This window comes from Ursus americanus, chromosome 12 (genome assembly GCF_024610735.1).
Source record: "Ursus americanus isolate L20-20 chromosome 12, mUrsAme1.1.p, whole genome shotgun sequence".
Taxonomy (NCBI): domain Eukaryota; kingdom Metazoa; phylum Chordata; class Mammalia; order Carnivora; family Ursidae; genus Ursus; species Ursus americanus.
In genome coordinates, this window is record NC_142138.1 from 47,843,761 (window position 1) to 47,869,838 (window position 26,078).

At 40.3% G+C, this 26,078-nt stretch overlaps 1 protein-coding gene and 1 pseudogene across 2 annotated transcripts in view; one reads left to right on the forward strand and one right to left on the reverse strand.

The window, feature by feature from the left end:
- Nucleotides 1–26,078, reverse strand: part of DPYD (dihydropyrimidine dehydrogenase) — a 793,664-nt gene that overhangs the window by 30,569 nt on the left and 737,017 nt on the right. The window lies entirely within an intron of this gene.
- Nucleotides 18,556–19,453, forward strand: LOC148109189 (AKT-interacting protein pseudogene; annotated as a pseudogene).

Genomic DNA, 26,078 nt, shown 5'->3' on the forward strand with positions numbered 1-26,078 from the left:
ATCCAGCTTTCATTCAGACACAGAACCCTTCTCTGACAGACCTCTCGCTCTACCTCTTTGCTGCTCATCTTTCTGCAAATGACCCCTCCTCTCTCACCATTCCCTGCTCAGTCAGAATCTCAAAAATCAAAATCACACAAGAGCTTGTGTTTAACTGATGGCCGCAGAGGCTGTAAGCTGCAAAAGAGTTACTTCTCCAACAAAATGAACATGAAATCATGTTGGTGGGGAAGCTGGGATTAGTTTTTCTTTCTTGGAACTCTAGAGGACCCTTGCCTGTATTCTGCAGTAATGACGAGGCGGGGAGAAGACATGGGGAACATCAGCCTCCTCGACAACAGCTGTAGTGGGAGGCGACTGTAAGTTCAACGAGGGAAGGAAGTGCATTGTCAGCACCATCTTCATCAAAACCAGCACATTAACTGAGCATCGTTATACACCAGGCCTTCTGCAAAGCACTTGAGTACATTATCCGTACGTTACTGCAACCCTGTGAAATGGGTGTTGTCCTCGTCCCCTTTTACAGATGAGAACACAGTTTCAGAAAGCCTAAGCAACTTGTTCCAACTCTTGCCATTAAGAAATGGCAGAGCTAGGATTCGCATCCCGGTCGACCAGATGCCAGACCCTGTGCTGTGCTGTCACTCATATTTCTTTATTGTTCTTACAAAGCTCTGTATTAGATGAGTGTGTAATATATTTTTGATTGATATAAAGAGGCATACTACACATATAATCTATTCCTTGAAATCTGTGCTTCCCGTTTTTACTCATTCCACAAACTATGCAGAGAAAAATGTTTCATACAGTAGACACCACTTAAGAAAATGCTGAACACATACCATGCAAAATATCTGTATTAGTTCGGTCCTGTTTATTATTGGCCTCAAGTTTAATGAGCTCAAGTTAATACAGGTGAAAGGCCAGAGTGTTACATGCAGCAGTTAATGAAATACCATAGAGCTGCTGAGAAAATGATTAGCAGCCAAATGTGAATTTAATATACTTCATTCTCAAGAAGCAATGCCCCCATGGGAGGCATCTTTCCGGGGGAGGTAAATATTGGAAATAGCACTTGAGAGTTAGAAGATGGGGCTCTGTCCTTAGCCTTGATATCAGCTCGTTTTGTGACCTATGGGAGCTTGTGACTCCTCTGGGTCTTAGTTTTCTCATCTGCAAAATGAGGGGGTCGGACCAGATAATGTATAAGGTTCCTTTCAGTAATATGTTTTGTTTTGTTTTCAAATTCACAGTTAGAAATCCTCAGGGTTTACAGGGCACCTGGGTGGCTCAGTCGGTTAAGTGTCCAACTCTCGACTTCAGCTCATGGGATCGAGGTCATGGGGTCATGGGATCGGGGTCATGGGATCGAGCCCCTGAGTTGGGATATGCGCTCAGTGGGGAGTCTGCTTGAGAGTCTCTCTCTCTCTCGTTCTTGCTCTATCCCTCCCCCTGCTCCCTCTCTCTAAAATGAATAGATAAATCTTAAAAAAAAAAGAAGAAGAAGGAAATCGTCAGAGTTTATCACCAGGTGGATCATATCCACAGGCTTATCCACATCACATCCACCGTTTGTGGATGAAATACTGGATTGAGTCACAAATTATAACTCTTTCCCTACTATTTACAGAACATTCCAAGTCTTTTTAAATGGTAAATATGAATAATATGGATAATGTTTATCGAACTCCCAAGGTTGGATGAGTTCATAAACTGTTTTAGGCTTTACTGGTGGAACGTAGAACCAAAAATATCTTTTCTATTTTCTAATTATGAAATAATAAAACCTGTATAAATAATGAAGATAAATAAAATAGTTTTTAAATGAAGGCTAATATAATCTGTATAAATTGAGGAATTCATTCACAACCAAAGTTGCACTGTAATTATCTTTACACAGTTTGGTTTAGTTATAACTCACCTGAGGTATGGTCTATACAAAATCAGCCACATGCATATTAGAAATGGATATAAGAGATATCAGAAATGAAATTGCCAAGTCAGTAAGAATGAAACATAGACACACGTGTGGTTGCATTTGGTATGCAAAGTTACAGGATGTTGGAAGAAATGGAACCTTCTATTAAAGCAGTGGAATATACAGAGCGACCAATGGCTTTGGGGTGCAGAGACTAAGAGACTTGGTCTTGAAGACAAGTCACCTGCCCTACATGGGCCTTGATTTTCATCTGTGTAAAACAGAGATAACAATGACCATTTTGTCTACTTGCTCTTCACAACAAATGTTTGAAATTGGAAGCACTAATAGATTATTAAAATACAGCTTTTACCATTTTGAAAACTATAAAGCAGTACAGAACCAAAGTGCTATTTTATTATAGTGAATGTAATTTTTATTTATGTACAATTTTTTAACATCTTTACAATGTAAAGATGAAGTGAGTATTCTGCATTATAAAAATGTCACAAAATATTGGCCTTACACAAAGAAAGACTTCCTAAGCTATAGTCCTTCCAATGCCTTAGGAGAACTTGGATGAAATAATTTGCTTTGGAAATCCACCTTCAAAATGCTACTGCTTTCATGGCTAAATATTGCATAGAATGTCAAGGGCAAAAACCAATGAGGGAAAATGGAATAAAAATTACCTCATACAATAGGATAGAAGCAAAGAAAAACAGAAAAATGGGGTGATGAGGAAAATGGGACTGCTATAAATATGAAAAAAGCATTCAGGAGTCAGGCTATATTTGGAGCAAGAGTAGAAGATTAATCAATCTTTTCCATATTTATTCAACATGATACTTAATATTTTCCCTACACAGAAACACCAGGATGACTGCTTTAAGCCTTTTTACCTGAAAGTGTGGCATAGGGCATAAAATATCACATTTTGATCCAATCAAAAACCCTATTTGGAGTTACAGGTTAGGACATATTGGAAAAAAAGGATCATCATTTTGAAAGTCAATTTTTAGGGTTTCTATGCTAAGCAGGAGATTTATATTGGAGAGAAAATAAAAGGAAGTGCAAGTTTTTCGCTGAAAGGAAAGAAGTTTCTAAGATAATTAATTACCATACCAGTAGGATGTATTTAACATGGGAAAGAATCTTTTATATGTGTGGCAAAGTGCTCCCTAGACACTAGCTTCGGCACGCTGACATGGACACACTAGCAAACATCCACAAGATAAAATTCATCTCTGTACCTGGGTCGCTACTGAAGGCAATCATTGCCCTGCAGATTTTGGATTTTCCTCTCTGTTTCTTCCTCGTTACTTTCTTTTTTTTTTTTTTTTTTTATTAATAATGATTTTTTATTATATTATGTTAGTCACCATACAGTACATCCCCGGTTTTCGATGTAAGGCTCGATGATTCATTAGTTGTGTATAACACCCAGTGCGCCATGCAATATGTGCCCTCCTTACTACCCATCACCGGTCTATCCCATTCCCCCACCCCCCTCCCCTCTGTAGCCCTCAGTTTGTTTCTCATAGTCCATAGTCTCTCATGTTTCATTCCCCCTTCTGATTACCCCCCCTTTCTTTATCCCTTTCTTCCCCTACTGATCATTCTAGTTCTTATGTTCCATAGATGAGAGAAATCATATGATAGTTGTCTTTCTCTGCTTGACTTATTTCACTAAGCATTATCTCCTCCAGTGCCGTCCATGTTGTAGCAAATGTTGAGAACTCATTCTTTCTGATTGCTGAGTAATATTCCATTGTATATATGGACCACAACTTCTTAATCCAGTCATCTGTTGAAGGGCATCTCGGCTCCTTCCACGATTTAGCTATTGTGGACATTGCTGCTATGAACATTGGGGTGCATATGGCCCTTCTCTTCACTACGTCTGTATCTTTGGGGTAAACACCCAGTAGTGCAATGGCTGGATCATAGGGTAGCTCAATTTTTAACTTTTTAAGGGACCTCCACACGGTTTTCCAGAGTGGCTGTACCAACTTGCATTCCCACCAACAATGTAGGAGGGATCCCCTTTCTCCACATCCTCTCCAACAATTGTTGTTTCTTGCCTTGTCTATTTTTGCCATTCTAACTGGCGTAAGGTGGTATCTCAGTGTGGTTTTGATTTGAATTTCCTTGATGGCTAATGATTTTGAACATTTTTTCATGTGTCTGTTAGCCATTTGTATGTCTTCATTGGAAAAGTGTCTGTTCATATCTTCTGCCCATTTTTTGATTTGTTTATTTGTTTCTCGTGTATTGAGTTTGAGAAGTTCTTTGTAGATCTTGGATACCAGTCCTTTATCTGTAGTGTCATTTGCAAATATATTCTCCCATTCCGTGGGCTGCCTCTTAGTTTTTCTGACTGTTTCCTTGGATGTGCAGAAACTTTTAATCTTGATGAAGTCCCATAAATTCATTTTATCTTTTGTTTCTTTTGCCTTTGGGGATGTGTCATGAAAAAGGTTGCTTAGGCTGATGTCGTAGAGGTTGCTGCCTATGTTCTCCTCTAGAATTTTGATGGATTCCTGTCTCACATCGAGGTCTTTCATCCATTTGGAGTTTATTTTTGTGTATGGTGTGAGATAGTGGTCAAGTTTCATTCTTTTGCACGTAGTTGTCCAATTTTCCCAGCACCATTTATTGAAGAGACTGTCTTTTTCCCACCGGATGTTTTTTCCTGCTTTATCAAATATTAGTTGCCCAAAGAGCTGAGGGTCCATTTCTGGGCTCTCTATTCTGTTCCATTGGTCTATGTGTCTGTTTTTGTGCCAGTACCATGCTGTCTTTGTGATCACAGCTTTGTAGTACAGCTCGAAATCCGGCATTGTGATGCCCCCAGCTTTGTTTTTCCTTTTCAACAGTTCCTTGGAGATTCGGGGTCTTTTCTGGTTCCATACAAATTTAAGGACTATTTGTTCCAGTTCTTTGAAAAACGTTCTCGGTATTTTGATCGGGATAGCATTGAAAGTGTAGATTGCTCTGGGTAGCATGGACATTTTAACTATGTTAATTCTTCCGATCCATGAGCATGGAATATCTTTCCATCTTTTTATGTCTTCCTCAATGTCTTTTAAGAGTGATTTATAGTTTCTAGAATAAAGGTCCTTTACATCTCTGGTTAAGTTAATTCCAAGGTAACGTATGGTTTTTGGTGCTATTGTAAATGGGATGGATTCCCTAATTTCTCTTTCTTCGTTCTCGTTATTCGTGTACAGAAATGCAACTGATTTCTGAGCATTGATTTTGTATCCCGCCACGTTACTGAATTGCTCTATAACTTCTAATAGTTTGGGAGTGGCTTCTTTTGGGTTTTCCATATAGAGTATCATGTCGTCTGCGAAGAGAGACATTTTGACTTCTTCTTTGCCGATTTGAATACCTTTGATCCCTTTTTGTTGTCTGATTGCTGTTGCAAGGACTTCTAGTACTATGTTGAATAATAGTGGCGAGAGTGGGCATCCTTGTCGTGTTCCTGATCTTAAGGGAAAGGCTTCCAGCTTTTCCCCATTGAGAATAATATTTGCAGTAGGCTTTTCATAGATGGCTTTTATGAGATTGAGAAATGTACCTTCTATTCCTACACTCTGAAGGGTTTTAATCAGGAAAGGATGCTGTATTTTGTCAAATGCTTTTTCGGCATCGATTGAGAGGATCATATGGTTCTTGAGTCTTTTCTTGTTGATATGATGTATCACGCTGATTGATTTGCGAATATTGAACCACGCTTGCATCCCAGGTATGAATCCCACTTGATCGTGGTGGATAATCCTTTTAATGAACTGTTGGATTCTATTAGCAAGTATCTTGTTGAGGATTTTGGCGTCCATATTCATTAGGGAAATCGGTCTGTAATTCTCCTTTTTGAGGGGGTCTTTGCCTGGTTTGGGGATCAAGGTAATATTGGCCTCATAGAATGAGTTTGGTAGCTTTCCTTCTGTTTCTATTTTTTGAAAAAGCTTTAGGAGAATAGGTATTATTTCTTCTTTGAATGTTTGGTAGAATTCCCCAGGAAAACCGTCCGGGCCTGGAGTTTTGTTATTTGGAAGGTTGTTTATCACTGACTCAATTTCTTCATAATTAATTGGCCTGTTTAAGAAATCAATTTCTTCCGGTTTCAATCTTGGTAGTTTATAGGTTTCCAGGAAGGATTCCATCTCTTCCAGATTGCTTAGTTTATTGGCATATAGCTGTTGATAAAAATTTCTAATAATCCTTCCAATTTCAATGGTGTTCGTCGTGACCTCTCCTTTTTCATTCATAATTTTAATAATCTGGGTCCTTTCTCTTTTCTTTTGGATAAGTCTTGCCAGTGGTCTGTCAATTTTATTGATTCTCTCCAAGAACCAGCTTCTAGTCCTGTTGATCTGCTCTACTGTACTTCTGGTTTCTGCTTGATTGATTTCAGCTTTAATTTTGGTCAACTGCTTCCTTGTGCGTGGATTAGGCCTGTCCCTCTGTTGCTGTTCCAGCTTCTTGAGGTGAGAATATAAAAACTGCATTTTAGATTTTTCTATTCTTTTGAGTGAGGCTTGGATGGCTATGTATTTCCCCCTTAGGACTGCCTTTGCAGTATCCCATAGGTTTTGGACTGTTGTATTTTCATTCTCATTGGTCTCCATAAATTGTTTAATTTGATTTTTGATTTCCTGGTTTATCGAGTCATTCCTGAGCAGGATGGTTCTTAGTCTCCAAGTGTTTGAGTTTCTTCCAAATTTTTCCTTGTGGTTGAGTTCCAATTTCAGAGCGTTGTGGTCTGAGAATATGCAGGGGATAATTTCAATCTTTTGGTATCGGCTGAGACCTGTTTTGTGTCCCAGAACATGGTCTATTCTTGAAAATGTTCCATGGGCATTAGAATAGAATGAGTATTCTTTGGTTCTGGGGTGTAGTGTTCTATATATATCTAAGAGGTCCAACTCATCGAGTATGGCATTCAAAGCCTTTGATTCTTTGCTTAGTTTTTGCCAGGGTGTTCTGTCTATTTCTGAGAGTGGAGTGTTGAGGTCCCCTACTATTAATGTATTTTTATCTATATGTCTCTTTATTCTGGTTAAGAGTTGCCTTGTGTATCTTGCTGCTCCCCTGTTGGGGGCATATATATTTATAATTGTCATATCCACTTGTTGAATACTTCCTTTAAGAATAATATAGTGCCCTTCTGCATCTCTAACTATAGTCTGTAGTTTAAAATCCAATTTATCTGATATGAGAATTGCTACCCCAGCTTTCTTTTGAGGTCCATTTGCGTGAAAGATGGTACTCCATCCCCTTACTCTCAGTCTGAATGCATCTTTGGGTTCGAAATGAGTCTCTTGTAGACAGCAAATGGATGGGTCATTTCTTTTTATCCAATCTGCAACCCTGTGGCGTTTGAAACCAGAATTTAAACCATTAATGTTCAGGCTGAGTACTGAGAGATATGCTTTTAATTCTGCCATGTTGTCAGTAAAGTCTTTGTTTGTATTGGCTGTGACTTTCTGTTTTGTATCACTCTTGGGGCCTTTTTACTTTTATAGAACCCCCCGTAATACCTCCTGTAGGGCTGGTTTCGTGGTTACGAAATTGGCTAGTGACTGTCGATTCTGAAATGTCTTTATTTCTCCATCAATTCTGAATGACAGCCTTGCTGGATAAAGGATCCTTGGCTGCATGTTTTTCTCTGAAAGAGCTTTAAAAATGCTCCCCCAACCCTTTCTCTCATTCCAGGTCTGTGTAGACAGGTCTGATGTAATTCTGATGCCTTTGCCTTGGTACGTGAGAAATTTCTTTGCCCTGGCCGCTTTCAATACTGTATCCTTGGATCTCATATTTGCGAGTTGCACTATGACGTGACGTGGTGTAGGTCTGTCATGGTTGAGCTTGGGAGGGGTCCTCTCTGCCTCTTGGACACGAATTTTTGTTTCCCTTGCTAGATTAGGGAAGTTTTCAGCTACAATTTGTTCAAATATCTCTTCTAGACCTCTGTTTTTCTCCACCCCCTCGGGGATGCCGATGATTCTAACATTGGATCGTTTCGTTGAGTCAGTAATCTCCCGTAGCCAACATTCGTGGGCGTGGATTTTTTTAAGACCATCTTCTATTTTTAATTTTTCCTCTATTAACCCATCCTCCAATTCACTAACCCTTTCCTCCGCTTCCGTGACCCTGGCCGTCAGAGCCTCTAGTTTTGCCTGCATTTGGCTCATAGAATTTTTAATTTCTGTCAAATTCGCTCTCATTTCCGCCCTTAGGGATTGTATATTCTCAGTAATATTTTCCTGAATACTTTTTTCAAGTCTACTCATTATCTTGACCATTGTTACTCTGAATTCCATTTCTGATAATTTGGTTACATCCATATCCGTTACTTCTGTGGCAGAGGCCCCTGACTCACTGTCCTTTCTTTGCTGGGGGGGGCTTCTCCTTCTTGTCATTCTGATGAAGAGAGGTTGCGGGGTTTCCAGAGCCCAAAATTATTGACTGGGTCCCAGGCCGTGCCCCTTGTTTTATAGGGATCTTAGAGATGTGGGCTTCTTCTTTAAAGATTTTATTTATTTACTTATCTGAGAGAGGGAGACAGACAGCAAGAACGAAACAGAAGCAGGGGAGTGAGAGAGGAAGAAGCAGGCTCCCAGCGGAGGAGCCCGATGAGGGACTCCTTTCCGGAACGCTGGGATCACGCCCTAAGCTGAAGGCAGGCGCTCAATGACTGCGCCACCCAGGCGCCTGGGTTGTGGGCTTCTTGATTTTTCAGCCTGCCTTCTGTGTTCTGGGGGAGGGGCCTGCCGCGCTGATACTCAGGCAACCCTGTTTGGGTAGAGTCTCCGTGCCCCTGCGAGGGAGGATGGGGATGGGCACTCTCTGAGCCGGTATTTCCAGGCTTTTGTTCTCTGGCGGCTTTCCCTGGCGGCCGGCTATGCCTCTTCTGAGGGTCAGAGCAGCAGAGGCTGCATTGTCGCAGAGCAGAGGGATTGCGGCCCGTTCTCCACTGATGTTCTGGCCACTTTAACTCTGTTACTGTTGGTGCTGCTCAACCCTGCGGCGTCCCGGGATGTGCGCACCAACTCGGCGACCCTGCCCTCACTTCCAGGGCCGGCGCGTCTCTGTCCTTTGTGTTTCTAATGCCGCCAGCCACCGGCCGCCCCGTCTCTGTCCTTTGTGTTTCTAATGCCGCCAGCCACCGGCCGCCCCGCGCGCTCCCGGGTCTCCCGGTCTCAGTCTATGCCCGGTGAGCACACCTCGATTCCGGAGTTTCGTGAGAAGCCTGGTGGCGCGCGCACCCGGTTCAGGGTCTCAGTCTGCTGTTACGCGGGTGCCGACCGCGAGTCCGCCCGCTCCCCCGTGCAGGTGGCCCGCCAGCCGCCAGCCGCCCCGTGCGCGCTCCGGGAGTTCCCGGTCTCAGTCTGGATCCCGTGAGCACACCGGGATTCCGGTGTTCCGGGAGATGCCTGGTGGCGCGCGTTCACGGCTCACCGGTCTCAGTCCGCTCTCTCGCGGGTACCCTCTGTGTGTCTTCCCGCTCCCCCGTGCAGGTGGCTGCCGCTTCCCGGCGCCCAAACACAGCGGCTCCCTCCCCCTTCCGTTTATCTTCCGATATCCGTGCACGGTTTACAGCTCCCCTCTTGGTACCTCAATACTCAGCGCTGGAGATGTTCATTTGTAGAGATCCAGATGCATCATCCTGCGTCTCAGGCTGATTCCGTGGTTATTTAGGCTGGTCTGGTACCTATCCAGCTCGACTCAGGGGACCGGCTGAAAAAGGGGTCCCCTACTCCTCCGCCATCTTAACTCCCTCGGTGACTCCTCGTTACTTTCTAAACTATATGTCCATTATTTATGCATTCGCTATTTTTCTGAGTCTATCATAAACATTTTGAGGACAGGATACTTTTTGAATCTGTTTTATCTTCCCCTTAGTTCTTCGTACATAGTTGGCCTTAATTAACTACTTGATGAATGAATGAAAGATTAACATCAACAAAGAGGTATACTGACAAGACATTTCAACCATCCTCAATGTGGTCACAGTTTCATGCTGACAACTGATGTAGTCTGAGCACTTTCCATATCAATTCATAAAATGTCCAGACAAGTTCTCTCTATGCACAAGGCTTGGCAAGGCTGAGATTCATCTAATGCTTAATGACCAAACAAGAAATTTTTGGTCTCATCCATAATATTACATAAACCAATCCCCAATAATAACCTTTGCTTTAAATTGTAATAACATCCCACAGCCTAACAGATTTGTAGTGATAAGGTAAGGTATAGTTCCAACAAATCAATTTAGATTCAAAGGCTTAGAGCACAACACAAATAATTTCTTTGTATTTTTCTGGTTCTTTGCTTAAAGTTTGTCATCAAGAAAATAATTGTGACCAACTCTTTCACTCTCCTGTTCATAAAATACACAAAACAAATAAAAGAACTCTGTCTCTGCAGCCATGTCCAGGCTTCCTCATCTACCTATTTCCCTTCAAACCTGTCTTAAGCCACTGTAACAGTGTCTGTCCTCCCACCCTCACCTCCCATTCACTCCTCAGTTACTCGTGGTCCAGGAGTTTGACCTCCATTCCTAGCTACAGAAATGCTGTGGTGATGGGGCCAAGGACAACCTTTATTTTGCAAATCAGATGGCCACACTTCTGAGCTCATTTTACTTTCTCTCTCAGCAGCATTCAAACAGGATGACCCCTCCCTCCTTTTTAAATTATTGTCCTACTTTTTTTTTTCCTACATCACTTCTGTATCTCCTTTCCTGGGTAAATCTTCCTCTCTGAAACCTATAGGTTGGAATATCCTAGGCTCAGTCCTAGACGTTCTCTTTTCCCTCTGCCAGCATACCCTTTCCAAGTGATCTGATCTGATCTTATGGATTTATTTATTTATTTTTTATAATAATTTTTTATTATGGTATGTTAGTCACCATAACAGTACATCCTTAGTTTTTGATGTAACGTTCCATGATTCATTATTTGTGTATAACACCCAGTGCACCATGCAATATGTGCCCTCCTTACTACCCATCACCGGCCTATCCCAATACCCCACCCCCTCCCCTCTGAAGCCCTCAGTTTGTTTCCCAGAGTCCACAGTCTCTCATGGTTCATTCCCCCTTCTGTTTACCCCCCTTCATTCTTCCCTCCCTTCTCCTACCGATCTTCCTGCTATTTCTTATGTTCCATAAATGAGTGAAAACATATGATAATTGTCTTTCTCTGCTTGACTTATTTCACTTAGCATAATCTCCTCCAGTCCCGTCCATGTTGCTGCAAGTGTTGGGTAATCGTTCTTTCTGATGGCTAATATTCCATTGTATATATGGACCACATCTTCTTAATCCAGTCATCTGTTGAAGGGCATTTCAGCTCCTTCCACAATTTAGCTATTGTGGACAATGCTGCTATGAACACTGGGTGATCTTATGGCTTTAAATATCATTAAAGCTATAGCTTTCTTTCAAATTTGTAGCCCCAGTTCTGTTCTTAAACGGAGCTCCAGACTCTTACATCCAGTAATTAACATTTCATTAGATGTTGAAAAGTGATCGCAAACTTAATGTGTCTTCAGTAGATCCCTTGTTATTTCACTCCAGATAGTCTTTCCCCAATCTTCCCTATTTCAGTTAATGGAATGACTGCTGACCCATTTGCTCAAATCAAAAATCTAAGGCTATTCTGGATTTCTTTTTTTTTTTTTTCCTCCTTATCTTCCCCTCTAGATCCAATCTTTCAGCATAACTATGCTCAAAACAACCCAACTCTCTCCACTTTCCGCCATCTCCATTGATTTGGCTCTAGTCCAAGGCTCCACTGTCTCTCACCAGGAACACTGCAGGGAGTAGCTTCCTAACTGATCTGCCTACTTTCTCTTTTGACTCGCTATAATGTATTCTCCACATAGTAGCCGGAGCAATTGTCTTAAATAGAAATGAGAACATGTCACTCCTCTGCTTAAAATTCTCCAATGATTTCCCAACGTACTTAAATAAAATCTAAAAGCTTTGCAATGACTGCAGGCTTATCTGGCTCCTGCCTACCTCTTCAATTTTATTTTTTACCACTCTCCTCTTAATTTATAACACTGCAACCATACTCATGTACTTTTCGCTCTTCTCAAAAAGTCTTAGGGCCTTTATACTGAAAGTAGGTCCTCTAAATCATACTCTGTATATCTCCCTTTTGATAATCATCATAATCTTTATTCATTTGTTTTGTATTTCCATCCTTTCTAAAAGATATGAACTACCAGAATAGGATGTTCGTAAATTTTGTTCAGTGATGTTCGCCTAGAACTTTGAAAAATACCTGGACCATTATACATTCTCAAATGAATGAATGTATGGGTAGCAGTATATTTAGGATAAACAGTGCAGTCCTTTGATGTTGGCTTTCAATCTTGGTTCCATTACGTACTATTTAATCCGGTCAAATTTTCTTTTACCTTTGCAAGATCTCAGGTGCCTCGTTCATAAAATGGGAATAACATTTCATAGGGTTGTAGTAAGTAAGGATTATATAACTTATATAAAGTATATAAAATGAAGTCAGAGCTTGGTAAACCATAGGCATTTACTAAATGTTAGTCCTTATCATCTGCATCATATTATTATAGAAATCCTTGCAACATGTTATAGTTTTCTTTCTATTATTACCTTACATATGCTTTAGCACATTTTGGTATGTGCTTAATATGCTAAAGTAAACATTCCCCCTCCCTCATACAAACCCCTCTTTTCCAGCTTTTATAAGGGAAATCAATGGCTTAAGCATGTTTTACATGATGGAGAATTGCTTATTTCACATTTAGACTGCATACACTCTATAAAGTAAGGATTACTCACATAGTTATATAATTTTATGCTCCACATGTTGAAATAAGTGAAATTAAGAAAATGAAGATTTGATAGTTGAGAAGTAAATGTAAACATGAGTTCTTAAAGAATGAAGACAAGACCATTCTGTAGCCTAAAGTAAATGCTGTCATCTGTTGGGGGAGGGGAAAGATGCTACGATCTGAGCCCATTACCGTGTTACTTCAGGAACATCTGGCAGTCTGTCACTTCACAGGCAACAACATCTTCTCTAAACAGAATAGACTTGAATTCATCAGGGATTCCCATAGTACCGTATATGCTTAACTTAAGTACCTGCTTCCCGTGATTTCCATAGATTATCATATTCATGACACTGTGGAGTGAAAGCATTCTTCTCACTCTCTAACCAGAACATGAAAAAGAAATTAAAACATTGGCAGGCACTTTGTCTCCAGTTTGTTGGACAAGTAAGAAAAGGATTTTCCACCCATTTATGCAAATGAAATTCTGTCAACTTAGAGCATTTTAACAAAGATGACAGCCGCCTGTCTATTAATAAATACCTGACAGGATAACAATTACATTTGTAGTTGACTGTTTTTCTTTCAATAAATGTAGGTCAGTGGGTATTTTAAAAGAATTTATTTAAAATAAATTTGCAAACCCCAATAACTTTTCCCCTCATCTCTATTAACACAGAAAGAAATTTTAACACGTGCATTCTTGCCTTCTTAATAGTTTTAGAACATTATGGCCAAAGCCTTTTAAATACATGTAACTATGTAATTAAATATGTGTGTGCTTACTCTGTGTACACACACACATACATATAAATGCATGTAAGGCATCTATACTTGGATCCAATATTTTGAATTCTATAGAAAGACTTAAAGCCTAGTAGGCTCTCTGCTGTCCAGAAGTGGTTATTCAGATTAGGGATTATCTTTGTGCTGCTTCTTCTTTCTGACTTTGGATTTTATTCATTGTTGACTATCAGAAAGGAAGAGTAAGGATATGTAACAAATTAATTAATCTGGCTACCCATCAAGCTTTGGGAATATATTTAGTAGAGAAAGAAGGGAATTCAATGAATAAATTGAGTTTTGAGGGATTATCTATGGAATTCATTAATCCACTCTGGCCCAATGCCCCATTAGTTAGATTTCAGAAAGTGACTTTCTGAACAGAATGAGGATGAGATTTTGAATATTTTTGTGAAATAACTTTCCAAGACAATTTGTTTTTCTCTGTCTAGTGGAGTTTGGGAGAGGGTCTATGTTGATGCATTAGAATGCCAATTACAAAGTACTCCCCAAAGAGTGAAAAATATTATCTTTATCTACTACAAATTGAAAACACAACATTGTATTTCATCACATTTAAGATGTTATCATACATTACTTTTATACATATAGTAAGAGGAAAATTATAAGCAAAATAAATTTTTCAAAATATTACTTAAACTTTTAAACATTCAGAGTCTGTTAGTAATTGTAAGACAACCTGAAAAAAATTCATGTCTTAGAATGGATGAAACATTATGTTCTTCAAATACTGACTGGTTCATTTCTAAGTTTCAGTGAGAAATCACCGTTAGTAACCATAATATGCTATCTCATTATTCCGAGAGCAATGTTATGTGAAAATTACATCAACATTCCTGCAATCCTATTTGTAAATAAAAGTCCAAATTTTAGAAGTATAAAACAACAGCAACAAAATTATCATCAGACAAAAGCAGGGAATAAACACTGTTCTACTTCCAGCTTTATCACAGAAAACAATGTGAGTATCTGAAGGAAATTTGGATTGAGTCTAGATCTGAATGCTTCTGAGATAGGTGTCTGTTGTTCTTGAATTCCATTCCCCCATATGTCCTCTATAGACAGATAATGCCAATTTTTTAAACTAAAGAATATGCAAAATCTGTATTTGTATTTATGTCTTCTATGGTGATTTCTAGGAGAAAATATCACAAACAACATTGTTCCTTTGAAGAAAACCATAATGTCTGACTATTTTTTAAGGGCGTGATTTACCTCTTGAATTCCTGTATGAAGGTCTTTGCATGAGCTAAATATCTGAGCAGTTGACAGACTTAGTTATTTCTAGGAAAAATTTCTGTTGATCATTTTTCAAGGATTAATTCAAGCACTGCTCCTCAGAGATACTTTTTCTAGGACAGAATGAGCCACAGAGAGAAAGATACACAGACAATGTCAAAAGATACAGCATCATTATGCCATTTAATGGTTGATGTGGGTTATATCAGTGAAGTCCTAGGAAAGTAGGTTTTCCCTGAATAAGAATGATTCAAAAAGATAATGTCATATTTTATTAGAATCTATAAAATCATAAGCAAATACCATATATTCCTGTTAGTCATCCAATGATGGAATTGTGTATAGGATGGCACTAATGGATTCCTTAAATGCAAATTACTTCCAAATTCCTAAGTAAACTGTCCCCCACTTCAGAGACATTGTAATCCACCTCTTATGTCAGATGAACCGGGAGACTTATCCTTCTGGTCGCATAGGCTTTACTGCTCTTCTTCATTCATCTCTCACACTCAGTAATCCTTTTACTTATCCTTTCTAAGTTTATAATTTAAGTGAATTTATTCATTATTGTAAAAAAGACCCTAGGATAAATGGGATGTCTTTGAGTTATGGCTAAAGAAGCCATTACTGGTTATACAATGGATTGGATTCTATTACACATAGGACAATCTGGGGAGACTCACTCCCTACTTGCCTTCATCAATATTTTGTGTCAACACACAGACTTGAGGCTGGGTACTGGCTTTGGGGTCCTCCCCTGCTCTGACTTCTTCCATCCAGTCTTGCATTTTGTGTTTGAGAGAAAAGTCCTTGAGGACCAGATTTGGCTGCAGTAAGTTCTCTGGTTTTTCATCAAAATGGATTTTGATTTTATTATTTAAAAATTTCAAAGTAGCAGATTGGGTAAGTTGGCATTAATTTCTCAAATCCTAGACAGCCATTAAAAAGAAAATCATATTTAGGAGTTTTATAAGAAGTATATAAAATTCTTACATAGTATATTTTTAGGCAGAGAAATAAAAAGCAGAATTAGAGCAGTATATGCAGTATTATAAAGTATTGTTTGCATATGTATATACATTCTTGCATACACAATTGGGATCTCTGAGTAGTAGCAAAATTAGAGATAATCTTTTTTTTTTTTTAAAGGGTTTTATTTATTTATTTGAGAGAGAGAGAAAACAAGCAGGGGGGAGGGGTGGTGCAGAGGGAGAGGGAGAAGCAGATTCCCTGCCAAGCAGAAAGACTGACACAGGGCTCAATCCCAGGACCCCAGGATAATGACCTGAGCCAAAGGCAAATGCTTAACCAACTGAACCACCCACGTGTCCCTAGAGATGATCTTATGTATTTTGCTAATTTTCTACAGTAAGCACATTTACTTGTATAATCAGAAGAATGTTATTAAAAGAAATTTTTTTTTTAGGCAAAGCAGGAGGATGTTGCTTTTATTTTTTTTTCTGTTTCTTCTTCTTTTTTTAAAAAAATATTAACATATAATATATTATTTGTTTCAGGGTATAGGTCTGTGATTCATCAGTCTTACAATACACAGCGCTCACCACAACACATACCTTCCCCAATGTCCTTGACCCAGCCACCTCATCCCCCTAACCCCACTCCCCTCCAGCAACCCCCAGTTTATTTCCTGAGTTTAATAGTTTCGTATTAGTGAGATCATATGATAATTGTCTTTCTCTGACTGATTTATTTTGCTTAGTTGTAATACCCTCTAGTTCCAACCACATCGTTGCAAATGGCAAGATTTCATTTTTTGATGGCTGCGTAATAGTCCATTGTGTGTGTGTGTGTGTGTGTGTGTGTGTGTGTGTGTGTGTGTATCACATCTTCTTTATCCATTCATCTGTCGATAGACACCTGGGCTCTTTCCATAGTTTGGCTATTGTGGACATTGCTGCTATAAACACTGGGGTGCAGGTGTCCCTTCGGATTAATATTTTTATCTTTGGGGCAAATACCCAGTAGTGCAATTGCTGGGTCGTAGGGTAGCTCTATTTTCAACTTTTTGAGGAACCTCCATACTGTTTCTCAGAGTGGCTGCACCAGCTTGCGTTCCCACCAACAGTGTAGGAGGTTCCCCTTTCTCTGCACCCTTGCCAAAACAAATATTGTCTTTTAAAAAAAGATTTATTTATTTATTTGGGAGTGTGTGTTGGGGGGGAGAGGGGCAGAAGGAATCTTTCAAGCAGACTGTCCACTGAGTTTGGAGCCTAACATGGGGCTCGATCCCAGGACCCATGAGATCATGACCTCACCTAAAATCAACAATCGAACACTTAACTGACTGAAGCGACCTAGGCATCCCTAAAATAAATATTATCTTAAAAGGCACATTCATGGGAAATATTACAAAAACTTTGTGGGAATAAAATTATAATTCTTATTATGGCCCGAATCATTATCCTGTTGTTGTTTTATAAGATTTTTAAAAATTTTTATTGATTTATTTATTTTAGAGAGAGGGTGTTCATGGGCAGGGGTAGGAGCAGAGGGAATCTCAAGTAGATTCTGTGTGCTCAGCACAGAGCCACTTGCCCGGCTGGATCTCAAGACCCTGAGATCACCACCTGAACCGAAATAATGAGTTGGATGCTTAACCGACTGAGCCATCCAGGCGCCCCTTATTGTTGTTTTTTAATAAGAGCCTCAAGTCATAATTTAGAACAGTTGCTACCAAACAAATCTAAGCTGTGGGAGAATGCACATGTAATGGCTACACAGACAGAAATACGCTAAGCAGACCTCAGGCCTAATTATAAAATATGGTTAAGGACATATCAAATCAGAAATGTTCGGTCCCTTTACCATTCTACATATTTGAGGTTGCAGATTTTTATTTCTGAAGATACAACTAAGTTTCCATCCTATATGGAGTGTTGGTAAATTAATGGACTGCAAAGAATTAAACTGTAAAGTGAACTTTCCAAGAATTAAAACTCTAATGTTAGCTTTTATGAGAGTGAGTTATTTTTCATTTATATTTCTCAAAGAAGATATACATTTAGATAGATATACATACGAAAATATTTATACACAAATACACAGAATAAAACTTTGCCCCTCCAAAGCTGATCTACCCAAAGAGCCATAGTTTTCTGAATATGCCTGAGCCTAAAAATACTGCATCTCTAGAAAGATATTTGGTGGCAAGTGTCATCTGCACTTCCACACAGAACAAACACTGAGAAGAGCTCTAGACCTAGGTGTTCCCCTCACACTTGGTTCTGACTGGCCCATTTGTGGATTAAATAAGAACACTTTTGGTGGGCTGGTGATGTCTTTTGTAGGCCAGTCTTTTTAAGTAGAACTCAGTGAGTATGGGAGAAGTTTTGCTAGAATAACAAAACCAATTTGTAAAAATATGAAACAAAGACTATATATAGATCAGAGGTGGTAGCAGCAAATATGATGACATTGGAAAAAGAAGTTGTCGGTAAGGGAGTTAGAAGATCCGTAAACAACAGTTGGTGAGAAAGAAGGAAAGCTGGGATTTTATAAGGTTTTAAGACCTGTAAAGGTATTTATCTACTTCATAAGCGTTTAAAAATGGGCACTGATGTGAGCGCTTTGCATTACCCCACCTCATCCTCCCTGACAGTCTTTCAAGGCCAGAGTCATTAGCCCCTGTGGAGCAGGGAGGAAACCAAGGCTGGGGAGCAGTAAAATGAATTCGGAAGACAGAAGAGTCTGCTGACACAGATCACTAAACTTCTTTGTTTGGAGTCTACCTTACGAACCCCTTCTGGAGCATGTCTGCAAGCTCTGTATGCAAATGATCTGATGGTGAAGAGAAGACATTAACGGGGATGTGATAACTCATCCTCCACATGTTGTTCCAAAGAAACAGCGGCCTTCTGTTCCCCCAAATGCTTTGCTCATAACTAAGTCGACATCTCCTGCCCCAGCAACACGGTCAGCACATGGCGCACATGCTTCGTATGAACCTTCTACCTGGAATACACTTTTCTTGTAGAATTTACTTTGGTTGTGAAGCAGAAGTTACTAGGTATCTATATGGAGTCACCTTATTGCTCTGTATCAATGTGGTCTGGAGACATATTCAGACAGCATGGACTTTATCAAAATGGAGTATTTAAGTTCACATCCTCGACAACTACCCAGATGGTGAATGTCCATGCCCGTCTTTGGGCTTGATATGCCCATCTTTCACCTGCTAGTTGATCCCATCTCAGATGAACTGGATGTGAAGAGTGCATCTGCAAGCTGGAAGCGGAACCATAATCATATTTGACAAGTGTTAATGTATGCAAGGAAAGTTTTCTCCAAGATTGATACACAGGCCTCCTGAACCCAGAGGCTGCAGTACTATCCAAAAAAGATGTTCAGCTTTTTCAAAGTAAAGTGGTTGACAGTGTTAAGTGTGCACCACTTGTTTATTTGACCAACCTAAAATATAAGACTCCTATGCAATTAGCCTTTTTCCGTGGAATCCTTCTGTACATGATGAAGCCAGAGAGAAGAGGCTGACTCAGAAGAAGACTGAAAAACAGCACAATAAAATTTCATGTTGCTGGCCTGTCATGAGTAAAGCCTGGTTCAGTACAACCTTTCAGCAACGGAAATCGCTGGCCAGTCTGGTGTCCCATGCACTTTTCTGCAAGGCCAGGGTCTAGTTAAAGCTGACCAATGGCAAAGGGCTGACTGAAGGGTAAAACTGTGTGAATGAGGATCAGTATCCTTGTTGTCCGTGGATGCTTGGGCTCAAACAGCCAGTTCTGGAAGCCTCTCTTTAGGTAAAGCATGACTTCTGTTAGGGTGTCTTTAGGGGGGTTATTAAATTCTGTGCTCTACATCATACTGAGGACCTTGAAGCTTAACATTTATTTATTTATCTATCTATTTACTTATTTGAGAGGGAGGGGGAGGGGCACAGGAAGAGGAAGAGAGAGAATCTTAGGCTTGCTCCACGCTCAAGATTATTGCCCATAAGTGGAGCCCGATGTGGGGCTTGATCTCACGACCCTGAGATCATGACTTGAGCCGAAACCATGAGTCAGACACTTAACTGACTGAGCCACCCGGGTACCCTGATCTTGAGGCTTAAATATTTTCCTGAATATAGTCCCAAAGGTAAGGTACATTCATTTAAGCTAAAAGAGTAGACAGAGTTCAGCACTATCTAATGGTTTTTAAATCAGTGGAGATTCCGTTGTACATATGTTTGTATGTGGAGAGGAGAAGTAAACTGATTTGGAAGTCTGGATAATCTTCTGTCTGAATGATTCAATTAATTTAAACCAATGTTTCCTGAGCACCTACAATTTTTTAGGCATTGATCTCTCTAGCTGACTCACTGTTCAGTGAGGAGACCCAGACTCAATGCATCTTGGATACCTTCTAAAGGGCGGCTACCGTGTGTCTCACTAAGACACCGTTTTAGGAGGCCTAGATATATACAGCCAGTGTGAAATGAGGGAAATGGGTAGCTTTTCTCACAGAATTCACTTCTGTACACAATCTCTTTCCTGCAACGTTTCGTAGTGTAGCTGAATTCCTGATTTTGGTTAGTGTCTTGCAATATCTACCCTAGCAGATGCTTGAATAAGAACCTCAAGTCCCCCCAGGATAAAAAGCATAATGACAGGCTGAATGTGCTAACACTATAAGTTTCTCAAATAAAACCTTTATTGATTGAATGCCTTATCATCGTCAAGGGTTACTCATTTATTTAATGCTTTCAAGTACCGTATATATGAATGTATGGATGAACAAAGCCTTTTTTCCTGAACCACCTTCACTAAAAGATTACTTCAGAATCATAGGTGAAAGCTTCATTATTGCTGTATAATTGCAGAGGACGCCTAGAGGAAGCTAGGTCAAGCACTGTTATCATCTTTCTCATAGGCTCATTCAACCTAGTACACACCAGGGTTTATCCACATTCTATCAAGTTAATAAAGAGAAGATCAGAAGACAAACTTAATCCATTATATGGATCTACTGCGTGGAGCTTTTAGTTTCATTATAACGTCAAAGATTTAATTTTTAATTATTTGGTTTACAATTTTGTGTCTTTACTTGTAAGTGGAAAATGGTCTATATTTTTTTACTCTAGTATTATCTGGTTTTTGGTAGTAAAGTTGATCAACGTTCATAAATTTATTAGGGAATTTTCTATATCTTTTTAAAAGCTGGAATTATTTAAATAACAGAAACTCTGGCAAAACTATCAGCCATTCAGCTGTAAAACTACTTGCTCCCGAGATCTTCTGAATGGTAAATTTAAAAATTTGCTTTCCAATTCTATGGATGATTATTGGTTATATAGTTACTTCTTCTTCCTCTTCTTCTTCTTCTTCTTCTTCTTCTTCTTCTTCTTCTTCTTCTTCTTCTTCTTCTTCTTTCTTCTTCTTTTTTCCAAAGATTTGTTTATTTATCTGAGTGAGAGAGAGAGTACAGGTGGCGGGGAGGGGCAGAGTGAGATGGAGAAACAGACTCCCTGCTGAGCAGGAAACCCAAACCAGGCCTGGATCCCAGGACTCTGAGATCATGACCTGAGCCGAAGGCAGATGCTTATCCGACAAGCTACCCAGGACCCCCAGTTGGTTATTTATTTTCAAACTTTTGGTAGTTTACATTTGATAAGAAATTACCTCTTCTCTCTGGATTTTATTGCCAAAGAGTTATGCATAACAGTTTATTCTTTAATTCTCTTCTGTATTGAGTTCTGTTTTCATTCTTCTACAGAATATATTCTTTCTTCTCCTTTACTGAGCTCTAATGATAATTTTATCCATTCGTTGGTCTTTTCTTTTCAAATGTCACTCTGTTTTATTTTTCCTTTTTTATTTTTGTTTAGGTTATTCCTAACCAGACCTTTCTGACACCCAGGAAAAGGAGATGTTCCTGGTAGATCGGCTGCACCTCCTCCCAGTCTAGGCTGACCTTCCCTTCGCTGGCCATCCCGAGCTTTCTTTGTCATCTTCAGGTTCTATTGTGAAAGCGCCTTCTTTCTTTTCCCTTCTGTTTCTCTCCCTGCCCTTAACCTTCTGCCTGGATGCTTTTTCCATTTCTTTTTCTTTTAACATGTTTCAAGCCAGAAACTTTGGCTTCCCAGCATATAGACCACTTAAATATATACGTGTAGAAAGCAACAGATGATTATACAATAGATTCCGTACTTCTTGGCTTCCGCAAAAGGGCAGAGATGGGGAAGACATAAAAAATTAGGTCCAGCAATAATGAACTACATTTTTAAGTTTCTCTGTTTGCTTGAGTGCCGGGAAATAACTATGTCCGTTGAAAAGAGTACCCCCCCAAAAAAAAGAAAGAAAGAAAAGAGTACCAAGTCTGGATAAAGAAGAGCAGGAGATTAGGGTTCCAGGTCTTTGTTCACATTTTTTCTGCCAAATTCAAAAATTAGTTTTTTTCCAAGGGACCTTCCACCAAATTTGCCTTTTATTATTTACATAAAAGATGAGAGAAATACATAGGGTCAAACTGAAAAAAAAATCTAATTTAAAGTTTTATAGTCACTTGAATTTGTTTCAAAACTTTTAAAAAGCTTGTTTGTTTGTTTTTAATGATTTACGTTTCAGTGGTTTAGACCAGGTCACTTGAAGATTGAGATTTAGTGAGAAAATGACTGGGCTAGTGCGAATGGAAAAGAAGTTTCTAAATTTAGGTGCATGGCTTTGGAAAGCCCGGATCCCAGGATGAGCACCGTATCTACGTGCTGACCTGCGCAAGGAGAACAGCTCCCATAATGCACATCTCAGGATGGAAGACAGAATTTATCATCGTGTAAAACATTTTTAATGGGAGCATGAATAACAGAATATTATTTAGTGATGAAGGCAAAAAACCCTCATCGTTTTTCACAGGCTTTGGAGACAAACGGTCCTTGCCTTCAGATACTGGCAATTTTGAACAAAAAGCCTTCAGTGGGAAGCACACGAGGTGCATTATTTTTTGTGATTTCTGGTGACGTAACAGAGGCCAGAGAGAACAGTATTTGAGAAGAAAGCCCTACCCTGAGTCCTCTATAACTCTGGCCACAGACAACAGGAAGTGCATTGTATGCCGCTGACAGCACATCTCAGCCCTTCAGCGTGTCCCCAAAAGTCAGGTAAGAGTTCTGTGTACCACCTCTGCTCTTGAACACCATGCAAGGCAATGACATGGAAATTAGCACACGGAGTGTCCCGCGCTGCTGCCGAGTCCCTCCATTTCCAGGATCTGACAGGACGATGATATCAAAGGCGGCAGAAGGGTGTTAAGGGATGGCTCAGACGCTCATGTGTGTGCTGGAGCAGGTGAGCAGTTAGGATCGCGTGTCACCGGCTGACAGGAGAGGGAGTGTCAGGCTGCCCTGTGAGTGAAGCGTGGAACATGGCCCTATCATAGAAAATATGCTTTTTGTTCAAACTCTCAATATCTAAAGGGAGGGGCAACCTTTCTGGCATGAATGCTCTACTGCTGTGAGGACGCAGTAAAAGGTCGTCTCAGGGTTTGTTTAAAAAGGTCAGCTCAGGAACTACTGACCCCCATGACTCCATCCTGACAGTTTCAGCCCTCTCTCAGAATCACTCTTGTCACTTCTAGCCTCCTGTGCTTCTCTGAAAACAAAACCCTCCACCACCTGCCGTCCATTATTCCATCAGTGAGCAACATGCACTCTCTTCAGCTGATATTTCAATTTATTTGTGGTTAGATGTGCAATAATCCTCTGACTGAAGCGGAGGGAGCAGTTTAGAGATTTAAAACAAAACAAAGCCAGTGCTTCAAACATCTCTTCATGCAAAGCTTACCAGACACAAAAATGTGGCTAATTCTCAGCCACACAAAAGCAAAACTAAGACACGCAGATGGTCAGTGCCTGCCCTCTGTGGAGGGAGAAGCAGGGCTGGCTCCAAGTAACAAATAATTATCCAGGTCCTTTGTAAATCAAGTTGTACCACTTCTCCTGTGGGCGCCCACAAAGGCGGCTGCATATATTTGCTATTAGCTGCTTCTTTGTCTGGGGATTTTGTGAATGCCCTTTCTTCATATAAGTTTGTGTCGCCTTGTTCTCACATTTGACACCAACTGAAATAGCCTTGCAGAACCTTTGTTTCTATTTTCTTCGAAATGTGTATTCCTCAATGAGGTTTCATCTTAATCTCTTCTTTTCAAAAGGATATGAATTGAACACGCAGAGAATCAGCCTAACAGGACCGATTATCAATTTCCATTTCCTTTCAGTGCCTCTGCCACCCGTGGGCCTCCTAGACAGCTTTCCTTGGAGACAAAGGGTGTCTGAAATGGACAACTTTATTTTATACACTGGTCTCTCTTAGTGGACGACAGAGACTCATCGCCCATAATAAATCCTTCCTCTGACCCTTTTATATAATGCACAGCTGAGCTAAAAAGGAAATCAATGTTGCAATTTTAATTTAGCACTTTCATTCTGTTAATTTATCTAAAAAATCCTATGCCATGACTTTCCCTTGTCAAAACAGCCAATTCCTGTCAATGTGAAAATGTGAAAATGCTTTGAGTTTCTTCCCTTTTTTTTTTTAATAGTGTGGCTGTAAAAACCATGGGTCACACACTAAGCCCTCCGTGTTTTTCTTGTGAGTGCAAAGCTCCTTTTGAAATCAATGTGAACACAGCAAGTTGGAGAAATGTGTAGTGTCTCTAGGGAGAAAGAAATCTGGGCCTGCATTGTTAGCTTTGCTAAAGATGCTTGTGAAACGCTACAAAAATGGGAGGCCAAGTGTCTGGCGTGTGTATTGGGTGGTGAAACCTGGTCATTTTTAGTAAACCGGGGCTATTTAATCATGCTTAATCCCTGAGGAGAGTTCTAAGTAATGAACATCACTGTGTTTTCCGTCAGTGCACCAAAAACTGACTCTCTGGTTTCACTCTTCTCTCTCTGTATTTCAGAACTAGAGAATAACGTGCAGACAGAGCCTTACACTGCTTTGGGCACTATGCTTTCATAGGAGACGGAGGCCAGATCAATACCATCCAGCAAACAGTGCCACGGTGGGAGGGGTGCGGAAGGTCCCACGGGGAGGTGAATCTGCTGTCTTTTCAACAGGAATCTCATGTCGAAGGAACTGTTTCTGAAAGTCTTCATTCAACTATCGCCTTGCCTCACCATCCTATTTAAATTGAAAATTTTTTCCTGCCTCCTGCTACTTCCCAGCCATCCCTGCACTCCTTCCCAGCCATCCCTGCACTCCTTCCCAGCCATCCCTGCACTCCTTCCCAGCCATCCCTGCACTCCTTCCCAGCCATCCCTGCACTCCTTCCCAGCCATCCCTGCACTCCTTCCCAGCCATCCCTGCACTCCTTCCATGCCTTTATTTTTCCTGCTTAGCACTTAGGATTTTCACTCTTACTTTATAATTTATTTAGCTTATTGTCTATCTTCATCCCAAGTAAAATGTAAAGGACAATTTGTTCGCTAAATTATCCTCATGCCACAGCGTTTGACACAGGGTAAGTGCTCAATCAATCTGTTTCCCAAAGAAATGTTACGAGCCCACCTCTTGTGTGTGGAAATGGCAGCATTGCACCTTGATTGCCACCCCAGAACTGAGGTCCCACGTAGAGGGGTTCTGATCAGAGAGGCCGATCTACATAATGATTGTTTGGGAAGAAAAACACCTATTGCTCAAAGGGGCACCGCGTGGCTCAGTAGGTTAATCTCCGACTCTTGATTTCAGCTCAGATCATGGGATCCCGTCCTGCATCAGGCTCTGTGCTCAGCATAAAGTCTGCTTGTCCCTCTCCCTCTGCTCCTCCACTTCCTCCTCTCTCTCTAAAATAAATAAATACTTAAAAAAAGGAAAGGAAAGGAAAGGAAAGGAATGAAGAGAAAAGAAAAGAAAAGAAAAGAAAAGAAAAGAAAAGAAAAAGAAAAAGAAAATCACCTGTTGTTCTGGGAACCCTTAGGAGCTCTGCAAGAATTGAGTTTGGTGTAAGAGAGGAAGCCCAACTCCAAACCCAGGACAAGAAATCAGCTGAAGTGTGGACTTACAAATAGTCAGAGCTGGGGACTTGTGTGTTGCAGAGATAAACTTAGCTGGTTTGAGTTTGACACAAGCCTTCAGCTATCGGTCCAGCATACTTTACATAAAGTGGCTGAGTGAGGGCCATTACGGCATAGGTACCATGCCAGGCACTGCACGGGAGACAGCATCCTGGCCTATGTCTTCAGGTAGATTATGATCTAGGGAGGTTAGTTTATATGTTTCAAGTCCAGAGCAGGACATGGCGTATACTACCTTGACTCTTGAAAGACAATGCT